This window comes from Saccostrea cucullata, unplaced genomic scaffold (genome assembly GCF_032062105.1).
Source record: "Saccostrea cucullata isolate Sc308-1 unplaced genomic scaffold, CSIRO_AGI_Scuc_v1 ctg13047, whole genome shotgun sequence".
NCBI classification, from domain to species: domain Eukaryota; kingdom Metazoa; phylum Mollusca; class Bivalvia; order Ostreida; family Ostreidae; genus Saccostrea; species Saccostrea cuccullata.
The window spans coordinates 4,348-18,635 of record NW_026921322.1 but is presented as its reverse complement, the minus strand read 5'-3'; the positions used below and the strand labels follow the sequence as shown (position 1 = coordinate 18,635).

Here is a 14,288-nt window from a genome sequence, read left to right as displayed (position 1 = left end):
ATAAAATAAACTTCACTATTATTTCTCATTTTATTTTTTTTTCACATTTGCATCTACAATGTCAAAGAGTTGTCTTGGTACAGGTCCAATAAAAATGATAAGGCCTAAATATTTTCCCATGAAAACATGTCTGAACGTTTTTTAAATCATTCGACAAAAGTGTTTATAATATGATAAATACTCCGAGCTCTCTGATTTTTCAAGATCTAGCATTGTGGAGAAAAAAATCAGGTTATGTTCACCTGCATGTGATCTTCCTGGTGAAAATTACGAACATTTACTTCTTGCTATGTCAGACGAAAAGTAGATCGGGAAAAATCCAAACTGATTAAAATATTTTGGAAATGTATTTTTTTTTTTTTTTGCACTCGATTTACACTCAGGTGAATAAATATTGTGGTAACAATCATGCACATAAAAAACAAATCCGGGGGTTGCATGGTGGGGGGGGGGTTCTCTCCGCATTTTTTCTGAATGTTTATTTTCACTGTTAACATTAGCATGCATTGATGCTGGGGGGGGGGGGGTTGTTAGAATAACTTGACAAGCAATTAGATAAATAATGTAGGTGTGCATGTGAAATACGGTACTTTTCAGAACTTCCAAAATTTTGTAAAAAGAGATACATGTGTGTATTTATTTCTATATATGCTTTATTACATATATTCTTATAATTTTTTTGGTGGTGGTGGTGGGAGGGAGGGGGATGTTACAACAGTATTAACAAGTTATCGGTCTTTTCAACGCATAACAAAAAAAGAGAATGTCGGATATATGTCTTTGCAAGTAATGTAGCTTTGTTAGCTGAACTTGTGTCACTTTTCTTCCAAGAAGTTCTGGGTGTACAATAAATGATAAAAATACCCCGGATTTAGATCTGACATTGTTGTGGTTTAACAATTCTTTCATTCAGTTTTGATTGCTGTTAATTCCTGTGCAGTTTTTTTTTTTTTTTTTGACATGTGATTAAGTTCAATCAATTTTCGCCAAGACTTCGGATTAAAAAAAACACATTTCATTCCGCATATCCAAGAGACCACTATGACGTCACAGTCAAAAAATTCATTGTTCCAACAATACTTCAATCAAACGCTAAAAAGTCATTTATGCATCGATTTTAAAGCGGTTTTCGGTGTTGGGTTCGATTTAACACCCTTTTCCGCATCGAATGAAACTATTTTCAACATTTGGACACTTCAAATAACCTCAAAATAAGGGTCTCCTATATGCCTTATTTTGCTTCCATCATTTTTGCCCTAGGCCCAGTAATCTCAAATTTATCCCCATTAAGCAACAAATCAATCACAGATCATATCTCGGACACCTAGATGTATATGTATTTTGTACACTACTTACCAAGTTTTGAAGGTCTGCGCTCTTGTCTGGTCACAGTGACAATTCTCTACACAGCCCTACGTATAGTCTTATCACTACGCTCTGTACAGGCATGCGCCCAGGGAAATAATTTGGCTTACACTGTATTAGAAAATGAACTACACCATCTGAAAGAGCATAAAATTCTGAGTCAAATAAGTGTTTCAAGTACCAAATTCGACCAAAAATGACCGAGATATGATCATTTAAAGAATTCCATCCCGTCACTCTTAGTAACGATTCATTCCGCATATCCAAGAGACCACTATGACGTCACAGTCAAAAAATTCATTGTTCCAACAATACTTCAATCAAACGCTAAAAAGTCATTTATGCATCGATTTTAAAGCGGTTTTCGGTGTTGGGTTCGATTTAACACCCTTTTCCGCATCGAATGAAACTATTTTCAACATTTGGACACTTCAAATAACCTCAAAATAAGGGTCTCCTATATGCCTTATTTTGCTTCCATCATTTTTGCCCTAGGCCCAGTAATCTCAAATTTATCCCCATTAAGCAACAAATCAATCACAGATCATATCTCGGACACCTAGATGTATATGTATTTTGTACACTACTTACCAAGTTTTGAAGGTCTGCGCTCTTGTCTGGTCACAGTGACAATTCTCTACACAGCCCTACGTATAGTCTTATCACTACGCTCTGTACAGGCATGCGCCCAGGGAAATAATTTGGCTTACACTGTATTAGAAAATGAACTACACCATCTGAAAGAGCATAAAATTCTGAGTCAAATAAGTGTTTCAAGTACCAAATTCGACCAAAAATGACCGAGATATGATCATTTAAAGAATTCCATCCCGTCACTCTTAGTAACGATTCATTCCGCATATCCAAGAGACCACTATGACGTCACAGTCAAAAAATTCATTGTTCCAACAATACTTCAATCAAACGCTAAAAAGTCATTTATGCATCGATTTTAAAGCGGTTTTCGGTGTTGGGTTCCATTTAACACCCTTTTCCGCATCGAATGAAACTATTTTCAACATTTGGACACTTCAAATAACCTCAAAATAAGGGTCTCCTATATGCCTTATTTTGCTTCCATCATTTTTGCCCTAGGCCCAGTAATCTCAAATTTATCCCCATTAAGCAACAAATCAATCACAGATCATATCTCGGACACCTAGATGTATATGTATTTTGTACACTACTTACCAAGTTTTGAAGGTCTGCGCTCTTGTCTGGTCACAGTGACAATTCTCTACACAGCCCTACGTCTAGTCTTATCAATACGCTCTGTAGAGGCATGCGCCCAGGCAAATAATTTGGCTTACATTGTATTAGAAAATGAACTACACCATCTGAAAGAGCATAAAATTCTGAGTCAAATAAGTGTTTCAAGTACCAAATTCGACCAAAAATGACCGAGATATGATCATTTAAAGAATTCCATCCCGTCACTCCTAGTAACGATTCATTCCGCATATCCAAGAGACCACTATGACGTCACAGTCAAAAAATTCATTGTTCCAACAATACTTCAATCAAACGCTAAAAAGTCATTTATGCATCGATTTTAAAGCGGTTTTCGGTGTTGGGTTCCATTTAACACCCTTTTCCGCATCGAATGAAACTATTTTCAACATTTGGACACTTCAAATAACCTCAAAATAAGGGTCTCCTATACAGCTTATTTTACTTCCATCATTTTTGCCCTAGGCCCAGTAATCTCAAATTTATCCCCCTTAAGCGACAAATCAATCACAGATCATATCTCGGACACCTAGATGTATATGTATTTTGTACACTACTTACCAAGTTTTGAAGGTCTGCGCTCTTGTCTGGTCACAGTGACAATTCTCTACACAGCCCTACGTCTAGTCTTATCAATACGCTCTGTAGAGGCATGCGCCCAGGCAAATAATTTGGCTTACATTGTATTAGAAAATGAACTACACCATCTGAAAGAGCATAAAATTCTGAGTCAAATAAGTGTTTCAAGTACCAAATTCGACCAAAAATGACCGAGATATGATCATTTAAAGAATTCCATCCCGTCACTCCTAGTAACGATTCATTCCGCATATCCAAGAGACCACTATGACGTCACAGTCAAAAAATTCATTGTTCCAACAATACTTCAATCAAACGCTAAAAAGTCATTTATGCATCGATTTTAAAGCGGTTTTCGGTGTTGGGTTCGGTTTAACCCCCTTTTCCGCATCGAATGAAACTATTTTCAATATTCCGACACTTCAAATAACCTCAAAATAAGGGTCTCCTATACAGCTTATTTTACTTCCATCATTTTTGCCCTAGGCCCAGTAATCTCAAATTTATCCCCCTTAAGCGACAAATCAATCACAGATCATATCTCGCACACCTAGATGTATATGTATTTTGTACACTACTTATCAAGTTTTGAAGGTCTGCGCTCTTGTCTGGTCACAGTGACAATTCTCTACACAGCCCTACGTCTAGTCTTATCAATACGCTCTGTAGAGGCATGCGCCCAGGCAAATAATTTGGCTTACATTGTATTAGAAAATGAACTACACCATCTGAAAGAGCATAAAATTCTGAGTCAAATAAGTGTTTCAAGTACCAAATTCGACCAAAAATGACCGAGATATGATCATTTAAAGAATTCCATCCCGTCACTCCTAGTAACGATTCATTCCGCATATCCAAGAGACCACTATGACGTCACAGTCAAAAAATTCATTGTTCCAACAATACTTCAATCAAACGCTAAAAAGTCATTTATGCATCGATTTTAAAGCGGTTTTCGGTGTTGGGTTCGGTTTAACCCCCTTTTCCGCATCGAATGAAACTATTTTCAATATTCCGACACTTCAAATAACCTCAAAATAAGGGTCTCCTATACAGCTTATTTTACTTCCATCATTTTTGCCCTAGGCCCAGTAATCTCAAATTTATCCCCCTTAAGCGACAAATCAATCACAGATCATATCTCGCACACCTAGATGTATATGTATTTTGTACACTACTTACCAAGTTTTGAAGGTCTGCGCTCTTGTCTGGTCACAGTGACAATTCTCTACACAGCCCTACGTCTAGTCTTATCAATACGCTCTGTAGAGGCATGCGCCCAGGCAAATAATTTGGCTTACATTGTATTAGAAAATGAACTACACCATCTGAAAGAGCATAAAATTCTGAGTCAAATAAGTGTTTCAAGTACCAAATTCGACCAAAAATGACCGAGATATGATCATTTAAAGAATTCCATCCCGTCACTCCTAGTATCGACGATTCATTCCGCATTCCAATAACCTCAAAATAACGGTCTCCTATACAGCTTAAAAAATTCCATCATTTTTGCCCTAGGCCCAGTACTCTCAAATTTAGCCCCATTAAGCCACAACTCAATCCCAGATCATATCGCGGACACCTAGATGTATATGTATTTTGTACACTACTTACCAAGTTTTGAAGGTCTGCGCTCTTGTCTGGTCACGATGACAATTCTCACACAGCCCTACCGCATATCCAAGAGACCACTACACCATCTAAAGAGCATAAAATTCGTCACAGTCAAAAAAAGAATTCATTGTTCCAATCAATAACAATTTCAATCAAACGCTAAAAAGTCATTTATGCATCGATTTTAAAGCGGTTTTCGGTGTTGGGTTCGGTTTAACCCCCTTTTCCGCATCGAATGAAACTATTTTCAATATTCCGACACTTCAAATAACCTCAAAATAAGGGTCTCCTATACAGCTTATTTTACTTCCATCATTTTTGCCCTAGGCCCAGTAATCTCAAATTTATCCCCCTTAAGCGACAAATCAATCACAGATCATATCTCGCACACCTAGATGTATATGTATTTTGTACACTACTTACCAAGTTTTGAAGGTCTGCGCTCTTGTCTGGTCACAGTGACAATTCTCTACACAGCCCTACGTCTAGTCTTATCAATACGCTCTGTAGAGGCATGCGCCCAGGCAAATAATTTGGCTTACATTGTATTAGAAAATGAACTACACCATCTGAAAGAGCATAAAATTCTGAGTCAAATAAGTGTTTCAAGTACCAAATTCGACCAAAAATGACCGAGATATGATCATTTAAAGAATTCCATCCCGTCACTCCTAGTAACGATTCATTCCGCATATCCAAGAGACCACTATGACGTCACAGTCAAAAAATTCATTGTTCCAACAATACTTCAATCAAACGCTAAAAAGTCATTTATGCATCGATTTTAAAGCGGTTTTCGGTGTTGGGTTCGGTTTAACCCCCTTTTCCGCATCGAATGAAACTATTTTCAATATTCCGACACTTCAAATAACCTCAAAATAAGGGTCTCCTATACAGCTTATTTTACTTCCATCATTTTTGCCCTAGGCCCAGTAATCTCAAATTTATCCCCCTTAAGCGACAAATCAATCACAGATCATATCTCGCACACCTAGATGTATATGTATTTTGTACACTACTTACCAAGTTTTGAAGGTCTGCGCTCTTGTCTGGTCACAGTGACAATTCTCTACACAGCCCTACGTCTAGTCTTATCAATACGCTCTGTAGAGGCATGCGCCCAGGCAAATAATTTGGCTTACATTGTATTAGAAAATGAACTACACCATCTGAAAGAGCATAAAATTCTGAGTCAAATAAGTGTTTCAAGTACCAAATTCGACCAAAAATGACCGAGATATGATCATTTAAAGAATTCCATCCCGTCACTCCTAGTAACGATTCATTCCGCATATCCAAGAGACCACTATGACGTCACAGTCAAAAAAATTCATTGTTCCAACAATACTTCAATCAAACGCTAAAAAGTCATTTATGCATCGATTTTAAAGCGGTTTTCGGTGTTGGGTTCGGTTTAACCCCCTTTTCCGCATCGAATGAAACTATTTTCAATATTCCGACACTTCAAATAACCTCAAAATAAGGGTCTCCTATACAGCTTATTTTACTTCCATCATTTTTGCCCTAGGCCCAGTAATCTCAAATTTATCCCCCTTAAGCGACAAATCAATCACAGATCATATCTCGCACACCTAGATGTATATGTATTTTGTACACTACTTACCAAGTTTTGAAGGTCTGCGCTCTTGTCTGGTCACAGTGACAATTCTCTACACAGCCCTACGTCTAGTCTTATCAATACGCTCTGTAGAGGCATGCGCCCAGGCAAATAATTTGGCTTACATTGTATTAGAAAATGAACTACACCATCTGAAAGAGCATAAAATTCTGAGTCAAATAAGTGTTTCAAGTACCAAATTCGACCAAAAATGACCGAGATATGATCATTTAAAGAATTCCATCCCGTCACTCCTAGTAACGATTCATTCCGCATATCCAAGAGACCACTATGACGTCACAGTCAAAAAATTCATTGTTCCAACAATACTTCAATCAAACGCTAAAAAGTCATTTATGCATCGATTTTAAAGCGGTTTTCGGTGTTGGGTTCCATTTAACACCCTTTTCCGCATCGAATGAAACTATTTTCAACATTTGGACACTTCAAATAACCTCAAAATAAGGGTCTCCTATACAGCTTATTTTACTTCCATCATTTTTGCCCTAGGCCCAGTAATCTCAAATTTATCCCCCTTAAGCGACAAATCAATCACAGATCATATCTCGGACACCTAGATGTATATGTATTTTGTACACTACTTACCAAGTTTTGAAGGTCTGCGCTCTTGTCTGGTCACAGTGACAATTCTCTACACAGCCCTACGTCTAGTCTTATCAATACGCTCTGTACAGGCATGCGCCCAGGGAAATAATTTGGCTTACATTGTATTAGAAAATGAACTACACCATCTGAAAGAGCATAAAATTCTGAGTCAAATAAGTGTTTCAAGTACCAAATTCGACCAAAAATGACCGAGATATGATCATTTAAAGAATTCCATCCCGTCACTCCTAGTAACGATTCATTCCGCATATCCAAGAGACCACTATGACGTCACAGTCAAAAAATTCATTGTTCCAACAATACTTCAATCAAACGCTAAAAAGTCATTTATGCATCGATTTTAAAGCGGTTTTCGGTGTTGGGTTCCATTTAACACCCTTTTCCGCATCGAATGAAACTATTTTCAACATTTGGACACTTCAAATAACCTCAAAATAAGGGTCTCCTATATGCCTTATTTTGCTTCCATCATTTTTGCCCTAGGCCCAGTAATCTCAAATTTATCCCCATTAAGCAACAAATCAATCACAGATCATATCTCGGACACCTAGATGTATATGTATTTTGTACACTACTTACCAAGTTTTGAAGGTCTGCGCTCTTGTCTGGTCACAGTGACAATTCTCTACACAGCCCTACGTCTAGTCTTATCAATACGCTCTGTACAGGCATGCGCCCAGGCAAATAATTTGGCTTACATTGTATTAGAAAATGAACTACACCATCTGAAAGAGCATAAAATTCTGAGTCAAATAAGTGTTTCAAGTACCAAATTCGACCAAAAATGACCGAGATATGATCATTTAAAGAATTCCATCCCGTCACTCCTAGTAACGATTCATTCCGCATATCCAAGAGACCACTATGACGTCACAGTCAAAAAATTCATTGTTCCAACAATACTTCAATCAAACGCTAAAAAGTCATTTATGCATCGATTTTAAAGCGGTTTTCGGTGTTGGGTTCCATTTAACACCCTTTTCCGCATCGAATGAAACTATTTTCAACATTTGGACACTTCAAATAACCTCAAAATAAGGGTCTCCTATATGGCTTATTTTACTTCCATCATTTTTGCCCTAGGCCCAGTAATCTCAAATTTATCCCCATTAAGCAACAAATCAATCACAGATCATATCTCGGACACCTAGATGTATATGTATTTTGTACACTACTTACCAAGTTTTGAAGGTCTGCGCTCTTGTCTGGTCACAGTGACAATTCTCTACACAGCCCTACGTGTAGTCTTATCACTACGCTCTGTACAGGCATGCGCCCAGGGAAATAATTTGGCTTACACTGTATTAGAAAATGAACTACACCATCTGAAAGAGCATAAAATTCTGAGTCAAATAAGTGTTTCAAGTACCAAATTCGACCAAAAATGACCGAGATATGATCATTTAAAGAATTCCATCCCGTCACTCTTAGTAACGATTCATTCCGCATATCCAAGAGACCACTATGACGTCACAGTCAAAAAATTCATTGTTCCAACAATACTTCAATCAAACGCTAAAAAGTCATTTATGCATCGATTTTAAAGCGGTTTTCGGTGTTGGGTTCGGTTTAACACCCTTTTCCGCATGAAACTATTTTCAACATTTGGACACTTCAAATAACCTCAAAATAAGGGTCTCCTATATGCCTTATTTTGCTTCCATCATTCAAATAACCCCATTAAGCAACAAATCCTCAAAATAAGGGTCTCCTATATGCCTTATTTTGCTTCCATCATTTTTGCCCCAGGCCCAGTAATCTCAAATTTATCCCCATTAAGCAACAAATCAATCACAGATCATATCTCGGACACCTAGATGTATATGTATTTTGTACACTACTTACCAAGTTTTGAAGGTCTGCGCTCTTGTCTGGTCACAGTGACAATTCTCTACACAGCCCTACGTATAGTCTTATCACTACGCTCTGTACAGGCATGCGCCCAGGGAAATAATTTGGCTTACACTGTATTAGAAAATGAACTACACCATCTGAAAGAGCATAAAATTCTGAGTCAAATAAGTGTTTCAAGTACCAAATTCGACCAAAAATGACCGAGATATGATCATTTAAAGAATTCCATCCCGTCACTCTTAGTAACGATTCATTCCGCATATCCAAGAGACCACTATGACGTCACAGTCAAAAAATTCATTGTTCCAACAATACTTCAATCAAACGCTAAAAAGTCATTTATGCATCGATTTTAAAGCGGTTTTCGGTGTTGGGTTCCATTTAACACCCTTTTCCGCATCGAATGAAACTATTTTCAACATTTGGACACTTCAAATAACCTCAAAATAAGGGTCTCCTATATGCCTTATTTTGCTTCCATCATTTTTGCCCTAGGCCCAGTAATCTCAAATTTATCCCCATTAAGCAACAAATCAATCACAGATCATATCTCGGACACCTAGATGTATATGTATTTTGTACACTACTTACCAAGTTTTGAAGGTCTGCGCTCTTGTCTGGTCACAGTGACAATTCTCTACACAGCCCTACGTATAGTCTTATCACTACGCTCTGTACAGGCATGCGCCCAGGGAAATAATTTGGCTTACACTGTATTAGAAAATGAACTACACCATCTGAAAGAGCATAAAATTCTGAGTCAAATAAGTGTTTCAAGTACCAAATTCGACCAAAAATGACCGAGATATGATCATTTAAAGAATTCCATCCCGTCACTCTTAGTAACGATTCATTCCGCATATCCAAGAGACCACTATGACGTCACAGTCAAAAAATTCATTGTTCCAACAATACTTCAATCAAACGCTAAAAAGTCATTTATGCATCGATTTTAAAGCGGTTTTCGGTGTTGGGTTCGATTTAACACCCTTTTCCGCATCGAATGAAACTATTTTCAACATTTGGACACTTCAAATAACCTCAAAATAAGGGTCTCCTATATGCCTTATTTTGCTTCCATCATTTTTGCCCTAGGCCCAGTAATCTCAAATTTATCCCCATTAAGCAACAAATCAATCACAGATCATATCTCGGACACCTAGATGTATATGTATTTTGTACACTACTTACCAAGTTTTGAAGGTCTGCGCTCTTGTCTGGTCACAGTGACAATTCTCTACACAGCCCTACGTATAGTCTTATCACTACGCTCTGTACAGGCATGCGCCCAGGGAAATAATTTGGCTTACACTGTATTAGAAAATGAACTACACCATCTGAAAGAGCATAAAATTCTGAGTCAAATAAGTGTTTCAAGTACCAAATTCGACCAAAAATGACCGAGATATGATCATTTAAAGAATTCCATCCCGTCACTCTTAGTAACGATTCATTCCGCATATCCAAGAGACCACTATGACGTCACAGTCAAAAAATTCATTGTTCCAACAATACTTCAATCAAACGCTAAAAAGTCATTTATGCATCGATTTTAAAGCGGTTTTCGGTGTTGGGTTCGATTTAACACCCTTTTCCGCATCGAATGAAACTATTTTCAACATTTGGACACTTCAAATAACCTCAAAATAAGGGTCTCCTATATGCCTTATTTTGCTTCCATCATTTTTGCCCTAGGCCCAGTAATCTCAAATTTATCCCCATTAAGCAACAAATCAATCACAGATCATATCTCGGACACCTAGATGTATATGTATTTTGTACACTACTTACCAAGTTTTGAAGGTCTGCGCTCTTGTCTGGTCACAGTGACAATTCTCTACACAGCCCTACGTATAGTCTTATCACTACGCTCTGTACAGGCATGCGCCCAGGGAAATAATTTGGCTTACACTGTATTAGAAAATGAACTACACCATCTGAAAGAGCATAAAATTCTGAGTCAAATAAGTGTTTCAAGTACCAAATTCGACCAAAAATGACCGAGATATGATCATTTAAAGAATTCCATCCCGTCACTCTTAGTAACGATTCATTCCGCATATCCAAGAGACCACTATGACGTCACAGTCAAAAAATTCATTGTTCCAACAATACTTCAATCAAACGCTAAAAAGTCATTTATGCATCGATTTTAAAGCGGTTTTCGGTGTTGGGTTCGATTTAACACCCTTTTCCGCATCGAATGAAACTATTTTCAACATTTGGACACTTCAAATAACCCAAAAATAAGGGTCTCCTATATGCCTTATTTTGCTTCCATCATTTTTGCCCTAGGCCCAGTAATCTCAAATTTATCCCCATTAAGCAACAAATCAATCACAGATCATATCTCGGACACCTAGATGTATATGTATTTTGTACACTACTTACCAAGTTTTGAAGGTCTGCGCTCTTGTCTGGTCACAGTGACAATTCTCTACACAGCCCTACGTATAGTCTTATCACTACGCTCTGTACAGGCATGCGCCCAGGGAAATAATTTGGCTTACACTGTATTAGAAAATGAACTACACCATCTGAAAGAGCATAAAATTCTGAGTCAAATAAGTGTTTCAAGTACCAAATTCGACCAAAAATGACCGAGATATGATCATTTAAAGAATTCCATCCCGTCACTCTTAGTAACGATTCATTCCGCATATCCAAGAGACCACTATGACGTCACAGTCAAAAAATTCATTGTTCCAACAATACTTCAATCAAACGCTAAAAAGTCATTTATGCATCGATTTTAAAGCGGTTTTCGGTGTTGGGTTCGATTTAACACCCTTTTCCGCATCGAATGAAACTATTTTCAACATTTGGACACTTCAAATAACCTCAAAATAAGGGTCTCCTATATGCCTTATTTTGCTTCCATCATTTTTGCCCTAGGCCCAGTAATCTCAAATTTATCCCCATTAAGCAACAAATCAATCACAGATCATATCTCGGACACCTAGATGTATATGTATTTTGTACACTACTTACCAAGTTTTGAAGGTCTGCGCTCTTGTCTGGTCACAGTGACAATTCTCTACACAGCCCTACGTATAGTCTTATCACTACGCTCTGTACAGGCATGCGCCCAGGGAAATAATTTGGCTTACACTGTATTAGAAAATGAACTACACCATCTGAAAGAGCATAAAATTCTGAGTCAAATAAGTGTTTCAAGTACCAAATTCGACCAAAAATGACCGAGATATGATCATTTAAAGAATTCCATCCCGTCACTCTTAGTAACGATTCATTCCGCATATCCAAGAGACCACTATGACGTCACAGTCAAAAAATTCATTGTTCCAACAATACTTCAATCAAACGCTAAAAAGTCATTTATGCATCGATTTTAAAGCGGTTTTCGGTGTTGGGTTCGATTTAACACCCTTTTCCGCATCGAATGAAACTATTTTCAACATTTGGACACTTCAAATAACCTCAAAATAAGGGTCTCCTATATGCCTTATTTTGCTTCCATCATTTTTGCCCTAGGCCCAGTAATCTCAAATTTATCCCCATTAAGCAACAAATCAATCACACAGATCATATCTCGGACACCTAGATGTATATGTATTTTGTACACTACTTACCAAGTTTTGAAGGTCTGCGCTCTTGTCTGGTCACAGTGACAATTCTCTACACAGCCCTACGTATAGTCTTATCACTACGCTCTGTACAGGCATGCGCCCAGGGAAATAATTTGGCTTACACTGTATTAGAAAATGAACTACACCATCTGAAAGAGCATAAAATTCTGAGTCAAATAAGTGTTTCAAGTACCAAATTCGACCAAAAATGACCGAGATATGATCATTTAAAGAATTCCATCCCGTCACTCTTAGTAACGATTCATTCCGCATATCCAAGAGACCACTATGACGTCACAGTCAAAAAATTCATTGTTCCAACAATACTTCAATCAAACGCTAAAAAGTCATTTATGCATCGATTTTAAAGCGGTTTTCGGTGTTGGGTTCGATTTAACACCCTTTTCCGCATCGAATGAAACTATTTTCAACATTTGGACACTTCAAATAACCTGAAAATAAGGGTCTCCTATATGCCTTATTTTGCTTCCATCATTTTTGCCCTAGGCCCAGTAATCTCAAATTTATCCCCATTAAGCAACAAATCAATCACAGATCATATCTCGGACACCTAGATGTATATGTATTTTGTACACTACTTACCAAGTTTTGAAGGTCTGCGCTCTTGTCTGGTCACAGTGACAATTCTCTACACAGCCCTACGTATAGTCTTATCACTACGCTCTGTACAGGCATGCGCCCAGGGAAATAATTTGGCTTACACTGTATTAGAAAATGAACTACACCATCTGAAAGAGCATAAAATTCTGAGTCAAATAAGTGTTTCAAGTACCAAATTCGACCAAAAATGACCGAGATATGATCATTTAAAGAATTCCATCCCGTCACTCTTAGTAACGATTCATTCCGCATATCCAAGAGACCACTATGACGTCACAGTCAAAAAATTCATTGTTCCAACAATACTTCAATCAAACGCTAAAAAGTCATTTATGCATCGATTTTAAAGCGGTTTTCGGTGTTGGGTTCGATTTAACACCCTTTTCCGCATCGAATGAAACTATTTTCAACATTTGGACACTTCAAATAACCTCAAAATAAGGGTCTCCTATATGCCTTATTTTGCTTCCATCATTTTTGCCCTAGGCCCAGTAATCTCAAATTTATCCCCATTAAGCAACAAATCAATCACAGATCATATCTCGGACACCTAGATGTATATGTATTTTGTACACTACTTACCAAGTTTTGAAGGTCTGCGCTCTTGTCTGGTCACAGTGACAATTCTCTACACAGCCCTACGTATAGTCTTATCACTACGCTCTGTACAGGCATGCGCCCAGGGAAATAATTTGGCTTACACTGTATTAGAAAATGAACTACACCATCTGAAAGAGCATAAAATTCTGAGTCAAATAAGTGTTTCAAGTACCAAATTCGACCAAAAATGACCGAGATATGATCATTTAAAGAATTCCATCCCGTCACTCCTAGTAACGATTCATTCCGCATATCCAAGAGACCACTATGACGTCACAGTCAAAAAATTCATTGTTCCAACAATACTTCAATCAAACGCTAAAAAGTCATTTATGCATCGATTTTAAAGCGGTTTTCGGTGTTGGGTTCCATTTAACACCCTTTTCCGCATCGAATGAAACTATTTTCAACATTTGTTCAAATAACCTCAAAATAAGGGTCTCCTATATGCCTTATTTTGCTTCCATCATTTTTGCCCCAGGCCCAGTAATCTCAAATTTATCCCCCTTAAGCAACAAATCAATCACAGATCATATCTCGCACACCTAGATGTATATGTATTTTGTACACTACTTACCAAGTTTTGAAGG

At 37.6% G+C, this 14,288-nt stretch overlaps 2 long non-coding RNA genes across 2 annotated transcripts; both read right to left on the bottom strand.

The window, feature by feature from the left end:
• Positions 1–3,776: 3,776 nt before the first annotated feature.
• LOC134259711 (uncharacterized) lies at positions 3,777–7,153 on the bottom strand. Its single transcript, XR_009990405.1, has 6 exons — positions 7,013–7,153; positions 6,413–6,558; positions 5,812–5,957; positions 5,212–5,357; positions 4,357–4,502; positions 3,777–3,902 (listed from the first exon to the last, which is right to left on the bottom strand). It is a non-coding gene; the product is annotated as an uncharacterized LOC134259711 (long non-coding RNA).
• A 1,137-nt stretch (positions 7,154–8,290) lies between these two features.
• Positions 8,291–13,821, bottom strand: LOC134259710 (uncharacterized). Its single transcript, XR_009990404.1, has 10 exons — positions 13,681–13,821; positions 13,081–13,226; positions 12,481–12,626; positions 11,879–12,024; positions 11,279–11,424; positions 10,679–10,824; positions 10,079–10,224; positions 9,479–9,624; positions 8,879–9,024; positions 8,291–8,358 (listed from the first exon to the last, which is right to left on the bottom strand). It is a non-coding gene; the product is annotated as an uncharacterized LOC134259710 (long non-coding RNA).
• Positions 13,822–14,288: the final 467 nt, after the last annotated feature.